At 37.6% G+C, this 20,011-nt stretch overlaps 1 protein-coding gene across 1 annotated transcript in view; it reads right to left on the bottom strand.

Annotated features, from left to right (window-relative positions):
* LOC124169717 (serine protease filzig-like) overlaps positions 1-14,819 on the bottom strand; it is a 95,046-nt gene extending 80,227 nt beyond the window's left edge. The window contains exon 1 of the mRNA XM_046548404.1: positions 14,438-14,819. The gene's annotated coding sequence lies outside the window, so the exon portion shown is untranslated. The remainder of the gene's footprint in view (positions 1-14,437) is intronic.
* Positions 14,820-20,011: the final 5,192 nt, after the last annotated feature.

The raw sequence follows: 20,011 nt of genomic DNA, 5'->3' as shown, positions 1-20,011 counted from the left end.
ATTACGTTGACATTGACTGCAGTTTATAAGTACAAAGTATATATAATTTAAAAAGGTGTTTAGGAAAACTTGAATGATTTGCTCAAAGATTATGGACATAGAAGCCATAGCTTTTTAATTAGTTCGTCAAATGTCACCTTTGCTGTATAGAATGAATTTCAACCACGAGTTACTCGTTCCTCCAATTCCTATTTTTTATTCGTTACATATTCTACTCCTCCTTTATGACGCAAATGGCTATAGCTATCGGTCAAATAGTTGTCGGCACCGTCCAAATACCAATCTGTACCTTACCATTTTCTTTTCTCGTGAATGATATCCCTATTCAGAACCTCAACTTTGAGAATGATATAGTGTATAGTGTCGAAACCTGGGTCAGGTCATTAAAAAATTTATGGAACATACAACATTAGTGTATATGTGGTTATCCTGGTATATTATTTTGAGGAGGTGACCGACATCTGAGGTCATTTGCGCCATGAGAAAAAGGTATGGAGGGAAGGGTGGAGAGAAACCCGGCGTCGGCATTAGCCTTATCTTAACAAAAGGCGCCAAGTGGACCACGGCTTAACGTCCCATCCGACGGACGGAGTAATACACTTGAAGTGCCCTCCACAAGGCACTCGGGGCCCCAGAAAAATCTCTGTCACCGCCGGGACTTGAACCCGGATCGACTAGGTGAGAATTCAGAACTTTAGCCACCACACCAGTGATAGTTGAAAATGAAAATTTTTTTTGTATGTCTACAGTATTTATTGTTGTATTACGCGTTTCAGCGATTTTGTACCTGATGATGGCGAAGGTGATTCGCTGAAACGCGTAGTACAACAATAAATACTGTGAACACACACAAAGTTTTTCATTTTCAATTATCATCATAAAATGTTCCACAACATCTCGCCGAACACGTTGAATACACCACACCAACCTGATCCTCACAGATGACACAGTTCCACCAAATATCGCTATTCACCCTAAAGTTGGTCCCGTTGGTAATATTCGTGTACCATACCATTTTCTATGCTGGGGAATGAATGGAATGGTAAGCATGGACGATATCCTCATCCAGTATCCCTTCTTCCTTCTTTCGCTCGTGCAAATGTTTCATCTTGATTCCGAAGTATATTCCGCCACTCTCGGAGGCCTCTTTCCCCAATCTCCCCGCCACGAGCCCCCCCAACTGAAGATTCTCCCCCGCTCCCTAACTGGGTCGCACGAATTGATTTTCGCGCAAAAAAGTTGTGTCCGCGCGCGCGGCGGCGGCTGCGGATTCCCATAAACAGGTTCTCCTCCTTCCCCCCCATCGCCTTCCGCTCTTAAGATCATCACCCAGGAGGCAGCCGCTCGCTCGCTTGCCTGCTTATAACGGCCAACACTATCACACCGTACACTCCTCATTCTCTGACGCCACCCGCCTCATACCACACCACAGCCCATTCTCACTTGGATCAGCAGCGGGAGGAATTCATCGGCAGTAGGAAGCAAGCAGTATAAGTGGCGTAACTAGGAATATGCTTTAAGGGGGGATGAGAGGGGACTGGGAAGGGCGACCTCCCACCCACCACCTTCAACATTCGTCTTAACTGGGATTTGTAAAACCAAGTAATTTGTATACACTATGAATACACTAATGGTGGGTAACGAATCGCAATCAATGCCTTTCGTTTTCTTTGGTGAAGGAAACTACTACTAAAGGATTGCTATTTAAGGAAAATTTTGGAAAAATGACATGCCTGCAAATACATTTTACATAATTTTAGTGCTTAAAATTTGGGTTTCATGAAAAGGTTACGTTAAAATTTACTATCAGGAAAAACTAGACAGTAGTTTTGAATATTTTTTTTATTTCCCTAAGGCTTTGGACGGGGGGAATCCATCTCCCTCATCCCCCCCCCCAAAGTTATGCCACTGAGCAGTATCACCTTGGTTCGTATTGCCCTGGCTTTTGTTTTCCTTTTGCGACGCTTCTCGAGATGGCGGAACGTAATTGGCGAAAGTCTCAAAGAATATCCAATTCCAAATCTTTGTTTATATATATTTAATGTATTATTTGTATTATGAGAAATTAAAATTATTATTATATCTTGAGGCAGGATGGCGTGATGAATGATAATAGTTTAGGGATCACAGGAACCGAAAAAGAAGATCTCGAAAAAAAAATTATAAGAAGATAAATACGGATGTGAAAGAGATGAAGTTTGTTGGTGTGGAAAGAAGTTGTTATGAGAAAAGGGTAGTTTACTTCGTCAAAGAAAACGAAAGGCATTGATTGCGATTCGTTACCCACTATTAGTGTATTCATAATGTATACAAAGTATTTGGTTTTACAAATCCCAGTTTAGATGAATGTTAAAGGTCAATTTTAACCTCATTTGAAAAAGGACAGATTGGCGCCCATGCGATGCCTCTCCACGTGACGTCACAGGTACTTAGATGGTATACGAGTAATCAGAAGCTTTACATTGTCTGAGATTATCAATGCATGCATGAGGCTCAGAGTTGAGCGCTCACATCTAATTACCTATTAAAATTGCCTATGGTCGGAAAGTTTCCTTAGTTTAATAGGGTATTAATAATCCTCATTTAAGCCAAGCGCTACTTGCTAGCAGCCTGCATCGTAGCGGCTCCTATATCCTCGTACCAAAGTGGCCTCACACAACGGCAGCTGGAACCAGAAAGACGTCACAAGGGCTTTTCCCAGCATTCATACTTTGCCGTCGCGTTTTCGCGCGCTTGAAAATTTTCACTTTTCATTCAATCGCGAAAAATAGATATCGTCATTTAAAAATCTAAACGCGTGAAATTCGTGCTCCAGGAGTAATAATCTTTCGATTTAGGCAATAAAAAAATTGGAAACCGCCCTATTTTGTTCCCGTTTTTTTTTCTGTACACACCTCGTACTCATTGCTAAGTTGTTAGCTCACTCCATTTTTATTCTGAAGGCCGCTGGGTCAAGCTACGAGGGTTATTCCAAAAGCAAGGTCCGGTTAAGCAAAAAAAAAATTAAAATTTTCCCAAAAAAAATTATCATATTTACATTCCTTACGTCTATCTCTATTTTTCTAAATAATTTTTTATTATTATTAAAACATTTTTCACATCGTCCGAAAAGCTTTTGAATGCTTAATTAGTAGAAATCGGTCGCCTGAGAAGATAACCTGTCTTCAACTGCTTCTTTCACTTTATCATCTTTGTCGAAGCGTTTGCCGCCAAGAAACTCCTTTAGGTAGCGGAGCAAGTGTAAATCACTTGGCTGCAAATCACTGCACGGTGGGTCGTTGAATTTTTTCGTCAACCGCATTGACCAAATCGTCTGAAATCACTGATCGTCGGTCAGGGCGTGGTTCATCATGCACATTTTCCCGTCCTTCATTAAAAACTCGCACGCACCTTCGCACTTAACTGTAACTCATTATTTTCAGACCGTATTCTTCAGTAATCTGCCGATGAATTCCTGCCACTGAAATGTTTATTGCAGACAAAAACCGTATCACTGCCCTTAAGTACTTCACAATCGGCGGGCTGATCAATTGTCTCGAACATTGTGAACTGACACTATAAGCAGCACACAGCAACAGTAACAATGCTAATGGCGGCGCTTGACGTGCAAGGCATGCCGGGAGTCGGCGCGCATGCGTGCTTTGTCCTTGGTGGCAAATTCAAGTAATAACGGTGACTCGGACATTACCTTTGGAATAACCATCGTAGATAGATATTTTCATATATATTTCATCGATAGCAGGTAGCAAGTAATGTTGTCTTGGTTGGTATTGCCCTGCCTTTTTTTACCTTATGCAACGCTTTTTGCTCAAGATACACGGTAATTCCCAAGATCAATAAGAAAGGCAATCTTGTGATATACGAGGTATCTTCAGAAAACAACGAGAATGTCAAGTTAAAAAGAATATTAATTTATGTGATAATTAGAAAATACATCTTGGACGGCGAATTTTTTCGGGCAATATATCACAATTTTTATTAAGTAGTCGCCAATGCTCTAAACGTTGATCAAAAACCAAACGCCAAAAACTAAACGTTGATCCGGGTTAATAAAATAGTTAGCACCTTAGTAAATAAATAATTTGGATGGCGCGAGTACTGAACGAGTAGGAGATGTTTAAACGGTCCTGCTGGGAAGAATGCCTAGTAGGCGAGGTAGGGGGAAGAAGAAAATAGGATAGGATAGTAGGAGAAGAAAGGTTTCCGTGATATCCTCCGCGTCGATCCATCTTCGTGACAATAGTGTCGCTAGTGTTGCAGTGTGAGCGAAAATGCCGTTAATCGACGCGGAGGACAACCCGGAAACCGAGATGCGCCAACAGAACCGCTCTGCGGATGCCTCCATCAATATTAGGATATGATATACCACTAGCGATTGGCCTGCTTCAGATTAGTGCAACCCAGCATTTATTAAAGACGTTTACTTTACCATTCTCACTTTCATTAGAACCGGGAAAAGTTTATCAATAACAATGAGGAATAGGAAGCACTGTCCCCTTAGATGGTGTTGATGTCTCCACTATTTTCAGTAAATTAATCATTCGTGAGTTCGAGACTTAATTTCTGTCAATTATTAATTTTATTTATGCTGCTATTTCGTGTCTGATATTTTAATTGGCAGCTTCCTACATTTCTCTTCCTAAGGCACCCATTTCATAATAAATGCGTTCAACTTTGGCGTAAAGCTGCAAGTTGCGCTCAGTTTTACGTCAAGAAAAACAAGTTTTTGCTATCAAAATAAATAATTTCCCGAATTTCGTAAATCGTTCCATAATAATGTAATAACGTCGTAATCCTACCACCTGTAAGTTAAAGACAGGATTTCTGGCTATTTTTAATCTCATTCTTTCGTTTCTGATAGTTTATTTAGCAGATTTATTTGTTTCGTCTGGTGGAGAAATCAATGCTATAATAAGTCATCCAGATATGACGTAAAACTGGAAGTCAATGCTAGTTTTACGCTAAGGATGACAAGTATTTTTTGTATGAAAATTAAACGGTGTTGATTCCCAGCGATCGCAATGGTTTTCCAGCCGCTGCAAGTCCCGTGTCACTCGCCGCTGTGATTGGGACGGGAGGGAACGGGCCAAGCTATCCACGCGCATTGCCTTTCCCGTTGGGGACGCGGTTACACTTATGCGCCATGCGGTTGCCCTCAACGGAATGATAACATGATCCACGTCGCTTTTTGCTCCACGCCGGCACGGATCACGCGAGATGAAAATAATAGCCTTTGTGGGGGCGACAGAATAAAAAGGAATGATTGTGTCCGATTAGCCAGGCAGCCGAGAGCAAGTAAGAGTGGCAAATGGAGAGATGAGTTGGAGAGGGATTAACCCATTAGTTCATAGCGTCCGATATGTCAGACACTCATATTTAATTTTTTTCTGAGCTCCAGTTGACTTGCGCTACATTTTGATACTATATTAAGTTCAAATGGATGTCTGGCTTCACCACCCTGCTAATATTTTAGCTGACTCCTTGAATTTTTCGACTTGAGAAGCATTTTTGTGAGACATGGTATTGAAAGCATTTTCAGTGGCCCGCACGGGTAAGTAAATTATTTTTTATTGTAGTATTTTGGTCCATATTTGGTCCATGGTAAATACCTTTATCTCATTTGTCTTCTAAATTTGATCTTTTTATTTTCTATACCATCAAAGTTTTCTATACTATTTTGAATATGTAATCAACACTGAAAAATGACCGTTCGATATATTGGACGGGCTGTATTATTTAAACTATTGATTGTAAAATTTAAAAATTACGGGAATAAGTTAAAATGTACCTTCTTAGCCAGAATAATTACTTTCTAAATGAATATATCGACAAAAAAACTTTATGCTCTAATCGGTTAATATGCGGAAGGGAGAAGATAAATTATCAATTAATGACGAGATTATTTAACTTAATTATTAATCGAGAAATGATGAGAAAACTACCAAAGGTTTCATCCCAATATTTGATCGGGTGAAAGCTTTTTTATCTTTTAGTTTTTGATGGTCAACATTAATTTTAATATTAAACCGAAGTACCTATTTCAGTGCGAAATGTTTTCCCCTCTCAACCAATGGCATACATTGACCCAATGTTGTCACTAATACTCTAAAAATTGACTCGCTACAGAATGTGTCACCCTTCGATGCAGTCTCCAAAATCCCTAACATTCTTTAACATTACAAAGTACTTGTGAAATGAAGAAAGCAGTTCATTCTGATGGGGGCACGGTGTATTATGTGTTTAAGTAAATAAAGGTATTATAACTCTGGAGATATCTTGTGAAAGGCAAGAGAAGAAAAAAATTGATCAGATAGAAAATGCAAATGGATATTAGGTATTTTGTAGTCAGTAAGATTGGGTGAAACATATTTGAGCAAGTCAATTTTTTTTGCATTATTGACAATATTGAGTCAATATATTTTGACTCAGGTTTGATGCTGTGACAAGTTCGAAATGGTAACCTTTGTCCAATATTCTTTGACATCACTCATTTAGTGGTTCAACCCGAAAGTTGATTTGGATGGATTAGGGCAGTGCTCACCCCAAACTAAGGTACAAGCGTGTGAAATTCAAACTCTCAGGGTAGAAGGGCTATTTCCTTGGGCCACCTGGTTCTTCGATGATTATTTTTCATGGTTCCCTTACGCAACACCCGGGATTTGAACCTAGGACCCCTCCTTCAGTATCCAAGCGCTCTAATCATGAGGATATAGGCTTCTTTTACGTAGTGCCTTTGAAAATTCCCCTTTAACAGTAAGATATTATTGAATTAGTTTGAAAATACCGAATATGTTTATATGTACGCCATTTTATTCATTCTGCGTGTTTAATTGAAGAATAAAAGACATTATTAATAGGCTATAATAGGACTACCTTTGATTCATCGAGAACTATTTTCTCAAATGGTGTATTATGATTGACTATAAATCCTTTGATTGAAAAATCGACCTGTGGAAATTATTTTCCATTTTTTCCCTTGCAGTAATGTCATAACGCACAATAAAGGCATAAGGTTTTTTTTATTTTTCCCCTGTGAGACGAAAAAAACAAGTCTTAGGTGCTTCTTCTCGTTAATGCTGAGTCACATGTACGTGATTATGTCACCCAGAGAATCCATACAATAACGGCATCGTATCGGCTATGGTGTGCTGTAAAATTTCACACACTGCATTAGCGTGGCAGCGGAGGAATACCTTCCTCTGATGTGCCGAGTGTTGATAAGCCATTAGTTCGAGTTGTCAATTCTTGTAGCCATCAAATGATTCGCCTTTAATGCAAAGTTTCATGCTTGGTTATAACGGCTGCCTTTCAATGCTTACGCAAAAAGCTTCATTGAGTCAACGTCCCTAGGTTTTTATTCAGTGCATTGTTCTCTGTTCTCTAACACTCTCTTTTGTGAGGGAATCATAAAATGTTTAGCGGCAAATTTTGATGGACAGATACCAATTTCACTCACTTAATCGGTAATGTAATACGAATGTCGGTTGGAATCGGTGTAGTTAGAGTTCATCCCGAATTAAGCTTCAGGTCTTTAAAATATAGCGTAAGAGGGTCAATTATTTTCCCTGAGCCAGCTAGACTCTCGAAGATATTGTCTTGTAGTAATTACAAAAGCTTCACCCGCGGTTTGAATCCGGGCCTCCAAGAAGGCATGCATGTGCTGTAATCACTAGGCTACCACGCACTCAGCTAAACAATTTTACTCTATAATAGATAAAAATAAAATCGTTGTTGTCTGAGAGACTTGGTTGCAAGGTTGTGACCAAAGGGTCTCGGGTTCCAATCAAGATGAACGTAACATTGAATATTCAATAAAAAATCCTCCAAGTTCAGGGTGACGCAGAGAAAGTAATTGAATCAGCTTTGATGTGTAAATATAAAAATCCTGTGGTTTAATCCAAGGGCAACTCTTCGCTCGCCTATTGAAACAAAACTTACTGGTTAAGTAATGAGAGAAAACTTCGGCATTTCTCGCTTTCTAACCCAGAGCTGCTTTTGGGAGAAATTAAATTTCAAGACTTCTCCTCAATCTCCTCCTTTCTACTCAATCATAATCATTGTGGAAGCTATATATTTCGCCATTGAACTTTACAGCACAAAATAGCACGAGCCTAGTTTAAATCTTTCCTGAATAGAGCTGAAAATGTATACATTTTTGATGTTATTCAGAAGTAACATTGGGTTATAATGGGTTGGTGGAGGTGATCCCTATCTTCCTGGATAAGTTTTACTCGGAGATTGCTGCGATAAAGTCTTAATGTTATACGCGAGTGGGTTCGCTTATGACACTTTTGCTAGCGGAGGACCACGCGGATAATTTGGCCCACCAAAAATTACGGTAACTTATTTGTTGAAAACCGTGAAATAAACAAAACAGGCGATGCGTGTTCGCAGGAAAGATAAATTGTAATTGCGACGGAGAAAATATATAACTTCATTTCATTTATCATTTTATTAGGATACTTTTGATTAGGAAAGTAAAATTTACTCAATTACATACTACATATAGACTACAAGTGTGCCAGCATAGTATCTTAATTGCATGCCTCGTTGTATTAATTACATTGATTAAATTAGTTAAATCTTTAATTGCTGGAGATTTATCCTTACGTGGTTCCTTAATAAATGAGACTGAGAATTTTAGGCAATATCGAAAACGTCGTCAACAATAATGTGCCTGACCCAATTGGAAAATGTTATAATAGGCAGGGATATTATTATCCTCGTTGCTGACGTTGATTTGTTTATGACATGAATATATGGTAGCGAATGTGTTGCAGATTATCCAAATACTTCCATTAATTTTCCATAATTGTTAGATACATACGCAGGCAGGTATTAATGCGTTAATGCTATTTGAGATGGCTCTTGTGGGGTAAATAAGGAAAGCACTAATGTAGACATAACCATTTCCCTTCAAAATCAATATATCAAATAATTATTTCTTTGTGTAATTTCCTCACTTATTGGCGTTACTCATAATGCAAGTGTTTTTCTGGGAAAACAGTCTATGACGCACTTTAGTGCTTGCGCTGACACTAAATAAATAATGAGAAACATACAGGTGAGCGCACAGCTGTGAGCGCTGTCAGTCATTCATAAACACGTCAATGTGAGCTCATAGTTTGCATATACGTCATACGCATTTGTGTCTAAAATTCTTTTTAAAAACATTTTTATTTGATGGATGACCTTGGCCTGAATAAATAACAGCCCGAACTTAGAGTTCTAAATTTTGCAATTGTGGAGCGGAATGCGTGTTTCCTTATGAGTCTGACGTATTCGTATTTCAAATTCTACCATTCATTACAATAGGAATGACCTTTGAAATATATCAAATAAAGCCCTTTCTTGAGGGTCTAATTTCTGCTATTGTGAAGCGGTCTGCGTGAGAGGCTTCCGCAAAGAATAGAAATAGATGATGATTTTACACGGCTGAAATTTTTTAATTATATTCGTCGGAGAAAAATTAGGTGAAGATATTTTGCTGTCTTTTCTCATAACAGCCAAATTCAAGTCAAGCTGGCAGAAAAAGGGAAACTTGCATAATTGGTTCAAAGACATTTATCAATTTGCATTGCTGGATTGAATATTTTCGCTTCTTGACAAGAAAAAGTAATTAAAAGTACATAAATTCTTGAAGAAAGTAAATCTGAGTGCGCTAAGTAATTGCGCCTTTAATTGAGCATTGAATCTCTCAATAGACAAAAATATAGGTTACTTGCATCATATTTTCTCCATATGAAAATGGGTCCGTAGGTACAGATTCAACTCAAGCGGCTGGTACTTGTTTAAGTTCGTGGGTGCGTAGTGCTAGGAAGGAAAATGCTTTAATGTAAATGCTCGATGATTTTTAGCCAATCAAATATATACTGTCAAGCTGTCGTATTTATTGTGGGTATTTAGCGGTTTTTTAAGCAAAATCTTGATAAAGTCGGCAATTTTGTTACAATTCCGATTCATATGTAAAAAAGTAAAATATTTTGTTAGAACTACATCTTGGGGTAAGAACATTGAATTTCATAAAGGCAGGTTTTTGCTGATTCATGTGTCTAATTACTATAGAAAAGGAGAATCAGCGTCCAAAATTTTCCAGATGTACCCTAGCCTTGACAAAGAAAATATATTTCTCTCACTGGGGCAATTATCAAAAGGCCTTGTGAAGTCTTGAAGATTTAGAGGAGAAGTTTTATATTGTAAACCAAGACGCGGCGAATTACAAAAGAAGTTATTTACATGGAGGCCAACCGTCTAAGTTCTAACATCAGGTCCGTCAATCAAGTTAAGGTTTACACCGTATCGGTTACTGCTTGTCTTCATTTTTATTATTGCATGAAAAAATTGGCCAGAACGACGAATGTACTTCATCTACTTGCTACCGCGCAAGACGCCTAAATAGGCGTTTGGTGAAGGATGTTAGTGCACCAGCTATTCACAACACTATGTAAAATTAGTTGCGCCTAGAACTAATGTTACTACAGAGATTCAACTAGCCTTTATGTCAATTCATTATTGCCCGAGAGAAAAGCTATTCCCTTTTCTTAACTGTCACATCTCAACTAACTATTATTCTAGTCCATTGTTCAAGCGAAAAACGCTTTAAATTTATTAAACGTTCGATATCCCTTTCTTTAGTCCTTTATCGTTCGAGAGAAAAGCTATTTCATATTCTTTATCGTTTTTCTCTTTGAAATTTCAACTAGCGTTTATTTTAGTCTATAATTGTCCGAGGGGAAAACTGTTTCATATTCTTAACCATTTCTACTAAAAAGAGTCCGTTATTTCATCGCTTCTTTAGGGAATAGAAATATCATGACGTTTTTTCCTGGGATTAAGTCGAAGAGAATCCGTCGCACCTGTAATCCAAATCGTTTTCAGGCCTCAAAATTCTTTAGCCGTCTGCACTCTTAAAAAAATCCCGTTCCTTACGCTCAAAATAGTGCTTTCGTGTGCCCCACATTACCACTTTTTTTTCGTTCCGACGCTTGACCATTGAAGTCCCTTGATAACACTGAGGAGAGGCATTCATTAGCGTGACAGTGTGAATCTAACGTAAATCAGTATTAACAGTAACTCCGAAATGGGCCAGGCTCACATTCACTGGAGCAGTAAATAAACAGCGCGTGGTCTTGGTTACCGGCACCTTGTTTCACGATAAGGCGTTCTGTATTGTGTGAGCATTCAGCAGCCCATTAAGAGTGGGAGCATTGAAGTCTCCTGGTTTAACGCAATAACCCACTAAGCGTTGGGGATTGTTATAATTATTCAATTTTGATTTCATTGTCTTCTCGTAAGAGCATCATCCTTCACTTACAAATTGAATCTGTCTTACTTATTTCATTTCATTCCATAAATACGAAACTAAAACGAAAAAATAAGGACTCATCTTTATTATGAATGGATTCCATTTCACTTTCAAAAAGTAATACGTTTAAAATTTATCATAATTTTCAAAGTTCTTCTGCACCATATTGGTCTTTAGATTAGTATTTTATAAGATTTTTACCAATAAATGCGTCATATTTAAGCTATTTAGATTTTAGCTGTTGAAATTAATTCCTTTGGTGTTCCCTTTTTCTTTTCTTGCCTTGTTAATTTCGACTTATTGTTTGGTGTTTAATCTACGTTTTTCATCAGGTACTTTCGGTTCTCTAAACATCCTTTTACTTCATCTATATTACGGCTTTGTTGACATTGTAAAATGGTGTCCTCATCTACCATTATGGTTTAGTATTCTGAAATTGGGCTAAGTACTAGTAAGTCACAATTCAGTTCATGAGGTATTTATTTTATGCAAGAGAAGTGCTTTAAGAACCACTATCCATTCGTGTGTCATTTGGTTTGGAGGAAGTATGAAATTACTATCTTAATTTTTTAAAATATATCAATAGAGATCATTGGCCAACAATACAGGGAAGTTTATTTGTACTGTTCTTAATTAACCTTGAATTGTCTATCGCGGTGTGAGGCGGAAAATGGAAAGAAACTGGCTTCCTTATAAACAAAGCCAGAATTGCACACGCTTATTGCTTAGCCTATGGTGAGCTATATCCTCACCTATCATAACCAGACTTTGGGTTGACCTACTGAGTGGGTGGTGTACCACCAAATCATTAGTCATGTATAATGCATTGTCCAGTTACCTTATATATCGTGTAAGTAAGCTGCAAATTTTAATATGAACTTAAAACCTGAAAATTTTGTATTCCGTGTTCAAGATTAGTGTTGCGTCTTACGTATTCTCTTGCGGTGTGAGGGGATTTAGAGAAAAGAACTGTCTTCCTTGATATCTGGTGATTTTTCCGGGTATTCTTTATTCCGCGTTTATCTAATTTGTAGGACAGAATACCCGGAAAAATCGCCAGATACCATCATAATCTCCGCAGAAGAAACATTCTTCCTTATCCGGTAAGTTCAAATTTCACACGCCTGTGGCTTAGTCTAGGGTGAGCTCTATCCTGACCGCTATTAGGATCACCATGCACTGAGCGAGTGATTTCTCAATGAAGCATTAGTCATGTATTATTTAGCTTGTGGTTGTGTTGTGTGCAGTGAAAGTTTCAAGTTTTGAAAGTAGCAAAAAGACGCGAAAGTTTGTTTGCCCCGTCCCTAATTAATGTCAACGCATTGTCGGTGGAAATCGCTGTCTTGTGAGTCTGCAGCGCAATGCCATGTGCGGCCGCCGCGTCGTCAGCTGTTTACGTCGCGCTTCCGGGAGAAAAGGGGGTGTGGTGGCAGGTTATGTTTCGGGAAGGAAGGGAGCGCGCAGACGCACCGCTAGTGATAGCGGATTGTCAAAAATCTACCCGGAGGATTTGGTGCTAAGGCTATACACGATGAATGCCTTAATAATATTTCATGACGTAAAAGGTATTTATTATTATTTAAAAAGGATATAAAGGTGTGTCAAAACTAATAAAATTGTCACAGTTTTTGATAAACTCCTTGTTTTTAACTGATTTCATTAAATTATCCTAACATTTCCCGAGGATGTTCATGCCAAGAATACATGGAATGCATTCAACGAAACTGTTTGATGACAGGTTAGGTTTAAAAAATTTAGGATGCGATATAATCAACGCCAGCAGTTTCCTAGTTTTGAAGTTGAACTGTCTATCAAATGAGCGATTTTTATATATGTACACACTACACATGCTTCACTAGAATATCTTGTAAAAAAGATAAGAAATATGCTGATTGTATGTTAATTTCAAGGTCAGTCATGTAAGTAAGAACTGGAGACTTCAACGTGCGATATGATTCTGAACTGTGCCAGGTAGCTTAATACTCTGTCTTAAAAGCAATGAAACGATGAATATGAGCTGCACTAACTCAGTTTTGTATTCATTGGTGTAATAAACTTTATGATCTTGTTCGCTCTTTGCTGTAATCGTGAAATCATACCATCACGTAGGATATATGTGCAACTATGCTGGTTTAATTCCTTACCACTGTACCTTCTACCAGGTGATTCTTTTCGTTTATTTCATACAATACTTATGTGATTTGAAACTCTATGCAGAAATGTTGCTAATTAACACAAAAAATTTGATTCTAATGGTCTATGAATTTTCATCACTGTTGATTGCGATGTCGATCCGTTTCGTTGGTAAAGTACGCTGATTGGTTTCAACTAACGGTGAGGCACTCCGGAAAAACGATGACACTTCCCTATGCAGATGCTCCCCGAGTAGCGGAGAAAAATGCGCACTTAATGAATGTGTTAACATTGACACTGTCTTTGTCAAGGTTTCCATTGCAAATAAGGCCGTGAATGAGTGTGTCTATAAAAGCAAGTTCATGGCAAAAGAGAATCGTTTGGCCGTACATACGCTTTCTATCAATAAAGGCTCAATGGTAGTTGTTTTAAGTAGTTAACATTTGGGTACAACCTTATTTAGGGCCAGTTAATTGTGATGTTGCGTTTGTAAAAATTGTTACGTCAGGCTGGAAAATAGCTTAAGTAGCTAAATTATTTTTCGCTTGAGATGAAGAGTTATTGCGTACGTAAGAATTCGAGAAAAGTAATGTCGGTTCATAATAAATAAATCGATCACAGGTATAATTTCTACCCTTTTAACCGTCAAATCTTTGGCCATGGTTTCAGCACATTTTTCCGTCATCAAGGCCTATTGTGTCAAGGACAATATCCAGAAACTGTTGTCGAAGTCAGGGCCTAATGTGTCACGGTCAATATCCTGAAACTGTAGTCGGAAATATGGCTTTGGAAAGTAAGGAAGTAGTCCCAGTGATCGTCCATTCACTATTTATATAATTTGTTTCCACAAAATCAATGCTGATTCCATTTCATGCCTAATTTCGATTTGGGGTATTGATTAAGTAGCTGCCTTTTTTTAGCTAGAGATAAATTTTGTTGCGTTTGCAGGGGTGTAATGTCAGGTTGAAAAGTGGTTCAAAGAAGTGAAAAACTACTCACCGCCTGACGGCCTTTGGACGTTCCGGCGCCTATCCAATCCGTCCCCCGCGCCTGGACCGCACTCGAACCCGGATACGGCCGCTCCCGCGGCTCCGTCTCCCTCGCGGTGTTCCGCACCCGCCGTGGGGTGCAGGACAACGTCGTACTTGACCTGCGGAGCGCCGTCTCCCAACAGCAGACCGCACACTCGCCGGGCACGGGCCTCACTGGAGAGCACACGGGATTACGGCTCTGCCGCGTTGGCCCTATACCTCCACCGGAGAGTCCAACCTTGGTGAGGAGCGGCTAGCGGTGTTCGGCTTCTTTACGGGAGTGTTGCGAGGTTGGCGGCTAGCAAAGAGTTGAAAAAAAGTCAGGGAGTGTTGGAACGGCGACTGGCGAGTCCGACCCACTCACAACCACTGCCCTGCCGGCGGCTGTTCCCGCTGGGAGGATATCTCAGGCTGCTTTCCACTCTTCTTGGTCCCTCCCCTCCTCCCCCCCTCCCCTGCGTCTCCCACTGACCCGCTTTTGGGACCGTGCCCCCACCCCCTCAGCCCAACCATTACCCCTCCCCCTTCTTCCCTCCGTCTTCTTCTTTATCCGTCACTCCTCCTTCCTCCACTTGTCCCTCCCCTCCAAAGTCAACGAAGATTCTCCTTCAAGTTCTGTCGCAGGTTCTCTGAGGATTTTTTTTCGCTCCAACTAAAAAAAGGAATGAAAAAAGTCGCTGTCTTTTCTTTTGAGGTGGATGACTTTTCACTAGTCCTGGATTTTATTTCTTTCATTCAATGATACAAACGTTGGGCAGCTTTTGACCTATCTGGTTATTTCAGGCTTACCCGTGATAAATCTCACCATTATGGTGAATTAAAATAACATCCTATATATCCTAGTACGAATTTTTATAAGCACGACCCATTCCAAGCCTGGTGATCCATTCCTGGCGTGCATTCTTCTCTGATAAACTTCTCATGAACTTTGCACAGATTTCTGGGGAGTACTCGATTGAGAATACTGGGAACACCTTCACGAGATAAACAAGATTCTTTTAAAAGGTCTGTCGCGGGTTTTCCGAGAATTGTTTTTCGCTACGAAAAAAAAGGAATGAAAAAAGTCGGTGTCTTGCATTTATTTTGAGGTGGTTGACTTTTCATTTTTCCTGAATTCTATTTCTTTCATTCAATGATACGTTGGCACCTATAACCTATCTGAAAGTAATATCATGGGAAACCTCACAACGTTCAGTGAAATTAAAGTTGCACCCTGTGTGGTTCACTTTTTTAATTATTGTAGACATGGCCTTTTCAAAATTTTGATACCTCTTGATGTGACAGAGTTATGAAAGCCAATTTGCATCTATTGAAAGGCAACCTTACTAAGTATTTTTGGCCAAAGTATGTAGGTATCACAAAATAAATGGCATATTATTTAAATTTGATAAAAAAATAATTAATTATTAAAAGCATTTAAAAATATATCCACATAATACCTGAAGTTTCATAACGGAAATTAATTACCATCAAATGCCAGAAAATTTATGCCTGGAAATATGTAGTCTCTTATGTTTATTCTTGAAGACAGTATCACTACTTAGGGGCGAATAGCCATAAATATTGGCGGTAATACCGACTTTCCCGTGCTGTGGTATACTGATTGACAGTTTAATAAGTATGGTGGGAATAATTCTAGGCTCCATCAATACAAGATAGCATCCATCTGTGATATAGTTCTTAGAAAGTATGGACAGCACTTTACGTAGTACTCGATTAAGAATATTGGAAATACCTCCAAAAGATAAAAAAAGATTGATTCTCTTCAATCTTCTGTAGCAGGTTTTGCGAGGATTCTTTTTCGCTACGACAAGAAAAAGAAATGAAAAAAGTTTTTGTCTTGCTTTTTTTGAGGTGGTTGACTTTAACTTGTCCTAAATTTTATTCATTTCATTCAACGATACGTTCGGTAGACTCTGACCTATCTGATAATTTCAAGATTAGTCATGAAAAAACTTACTTAAAACTTAATTATGTGAAATATGAACCACACCTTTTATGGTTCACATGAAACAGAGTTATGAAACTCAGGTTGTCCCTATATAAATTCGTAAATTGAGTCTTACTTATTGTATTTGAAATATTTTCGAAGGCAATGGTATCTGGAAATATATTTCAGATATTTAAATTTGATTCAAAAGCTATTAAATTGTAAAAAAAATATTAAAAAGAGATGCCAGAGGAATCATCCGGGGTAATAATTAAAATAACAAAATAACCATTACGGAATAATTTTTGGTCTCTTATGTTAATTCTACGTGGGTGCAGGCATTCCAGAAATATAGGTGATACTGATGGACTTTCAGTGCTTTTGTTTATTGATTGGCAGTTTGATAAGTAGAGTGGTAATGATTTGGGTCACCATCCACCCATGATAGAGTTCTTAACAAGCTGTGCACATCATTCTAGGTGATACTCGATTAAAATATTGGAAATAACTCCACAAAATTAACAGGATTCTCCTTTTAGTTCTTTCGCAAGCTTCCTAAGGATTATTTTCGCTATACAAAATAGGTGTTCATGCCTTTTTCTGAGATGTAGTCTTATTTTTCAAATTTTTTATAAATTATTTAAAAAAATTACGTATCAAAATGTGGTATAGGAAACAATCAATAATCGCTACGAAATATTCGAGAAATTATCAGAAAAAGGGAGCACCATCAGAATAAAGGGAAAATTTTATAAAATGAAAAAAAAAGGTTTTCTGCAAGTGTGTATAATTAACTTGTAGCAAATAAGCCAGAAAGAGTATATTTAGAGGGAAAAAAATATATAACGCAGTATTTCTATTTTTTGGATTAATTAATAGGCAGTGAAATAATTTGGGTCGAAATGTTTCCAAAAAGCATCTATGATGCCAGGGCATTTATTCCATAGCAGAACTCTCATGGACTTAGGTATAGTAAGTGGCATTATAGGTAGAAATCAATTTAGAATATTGAAAACAACTAGTATATGATATCATTGATATCACAATGGAATCAGATCTTTCATTTTTCGGTCCCTAACGTAAGCGCGCAAAGTGTTTTTGATCTTAAACCACAATTTTACGTCGCTTCTAATTTTTGTCAATCCCATCCCACTCATAACCTCGAGAGACCTGCTCATTTTCTTTTTATCGCAGGTTTACAGTGTATTTTCTTCCATCGAGGAAAAATGTGAAAAACTATGTAACAAACTCATTTCATTTTGTGTTACTTTCATCAATTCTGCATAAAAATGGACTCAACTTCTGTTGTATGATCATTCAGATATATTTCCTTGCTAACCACTGATAATCATCAGTAAAATGATCAGATTTCCCGATTAAAATCAGTATAAGGCTAGTTAAAATTTAGGCTAGATGAACAACTTGGCTGATGTTTTCGAGGCAGTCATTTTCCATGTGTTCCTAAAATTCCTAAAAGGGTAAGTAGACTTCAAAGCAGTTTTTATTGATGTACGATGTTAAAAAATTGGTTTTAAAGTATCATTAATTACATATGATATAAAAGGATGGTCTACTTACCGTTTAGCCACATTTATTTCCACGGAGGTGTTCGCACAATTTCAGTCTTTTTTTCCCGGTCTCTCCTCAGTCAAGGAAGATTTCCCTTCAAGCTCTATCGCAGGCTTTCAGTTCATTGTTTTTACTTTGCCCAAGAAAAGCTGATTGCTTGGTACCAGCTCCTTTCTTTGAGTGGAAATTTCCTCATGGCTTCATTATTTATTTCCCTGCTTGTAACTTAAGTAATTGTAACCGACAATAATTGAAGTAATCATAATAAAATTAATAAATTTACAACCTTTTTCAGAATCAAAAGAAATGAATTATTTATAAATAAATTGATAAAATAAGCAATATAAAAGTGTTTGATTTTTTGTCTTTTTCTGATTCTTATCAGCTGAGCTTAGGAACTTACAAGCTAGAAAAATATTAAGAATAATTTTTACTTCGTGTTCTGGTTCAATCAAACAAATTTTTGGACACCTTACAATTAGGAGAGCGCTATCTGTTATCTCTTCGAAAATTTCATGAAAATGACGCATGATTCGTTTATTGAAACAGCCTCCTTATTGTAATGGCATCCAATGCATAATTTTATTCAAAGTTCAGTTTGGAAACCGTAGATACTAATTGCTTATTTTAATGCAATATTTAGGTTGGGTTCTCTTTTCCTATCAGTTCAAAGCTTCTTAAAATGAAAGACCCAGTTCATCTAAATCTTTCTCGCTGAAGTAGGTAATGTATTCTCTGGTGAGGTTAATTTTAATGGATTCGTTTGACATATTTTAAATGGTCGATTGCAATAGAACGAATATAATTGAGTTTGTATTACATTTTCAGTTACCTCATACTTTTCTTATTTCTCCGGCTGCTGTCGACGAAAAATGAATGAACATCCTTTAAATTCCATTTCACTCAATTCAGAATAGTGTAATATAAAATAAAACGAGTTGACAAATACTGCATACTTTTCAGAACTATATCAGAGTAGATTATATCTATAAAATTTGCCGAATAGACTGTCATGTAAGAGTTCACAAATTATTTCGCATCTGTAATCCTGACTCTTATACTAGTCCTTTTTTCTTCTACCATCAAGAATCATTATCTTTCATGTTATGGCACTTTCCGTGCTGTTTTATATAGTTGAAAAGAAATGTGAAGATTAATTTAACCAATTATTTTCTTAGACCATTGCGATTCCCAATTCTTGTAATTTTAACTCCTGACTTTAATCACGTGCTCATAAAAGCCTTTCTGGCAGGACTGATATATTCTCCTTCGCAAATCGGCCCTGAAATGATTAAAACCCGTAGTATCTCTTGGAAACGGTTATTTTAATTATATACCAAATGAGAAAATCACGGAGGATGATGCGTACACGCACTGAAATCCACAAATTACTAAATTATCAAGTAAAGAGCGATTCAGACTCAAAACATGGTCTTTTCCTTGGATATATACGATAAAAAATCAACTTATTGTTTTCACAGTAGGTTCTATTATCCTTTTAAACACATAGACCATCACTCAAGTTCTTGCACATTTTTTGTCCTCTTTTAATGCTGATTTTTTATCTCTCCTCCCACAATTACTCTTAGAAACATTTTTCTTCGCGTGCTGCCGCTGATTTCTCGTGAATTTTTTTTACTACCTTAACACGTCGGCAAAAAACTGATTGTAGCTTTCCCTTTTGACATAAAGAGTTGTTGAGGCTATCTCAGATGGAACTCTAACCTTTAAGTGCATTGAAACTTCCTGCAAATATTTGCTAATTCCAAAACGATTCAATAAAAATGTATTAGTAAATGTATTTTGGAAATTTTCCAATAAATTTTTATTTAGTTATATTAAGGGGTGACCCTTTATTTCCGTGCTTCAGTTTAACATTAGATTTTTAATGGTTATCTTGGTGATAATAAGTTAGATGAATAGATATTATTAGCATATTTATACCAGAAGCTATGGATAACTAATTATACAAAAGTACTTTAATTGATTTCCTGTCAAGCTTGCACGCTAGAAGTATACAGTGACAATGCTCCATTCCCTGTG

Source organism: Ischnura elegans, chromosome 12 (genome assembly GCF_921293095.1).
Source record: "Ischnura elegans chromosome 12, ioIscEleg1.1, whole genome shotgun sequence".
NCBI lineage: Eukaryota > Metazoa > Arthropoda > Insecta > Odonata > Coenagrionidae > Ischnura > Ischnura elegans.
This window is presented reverse-complemented; position numbering and strand designations above follow the sequence as displayed.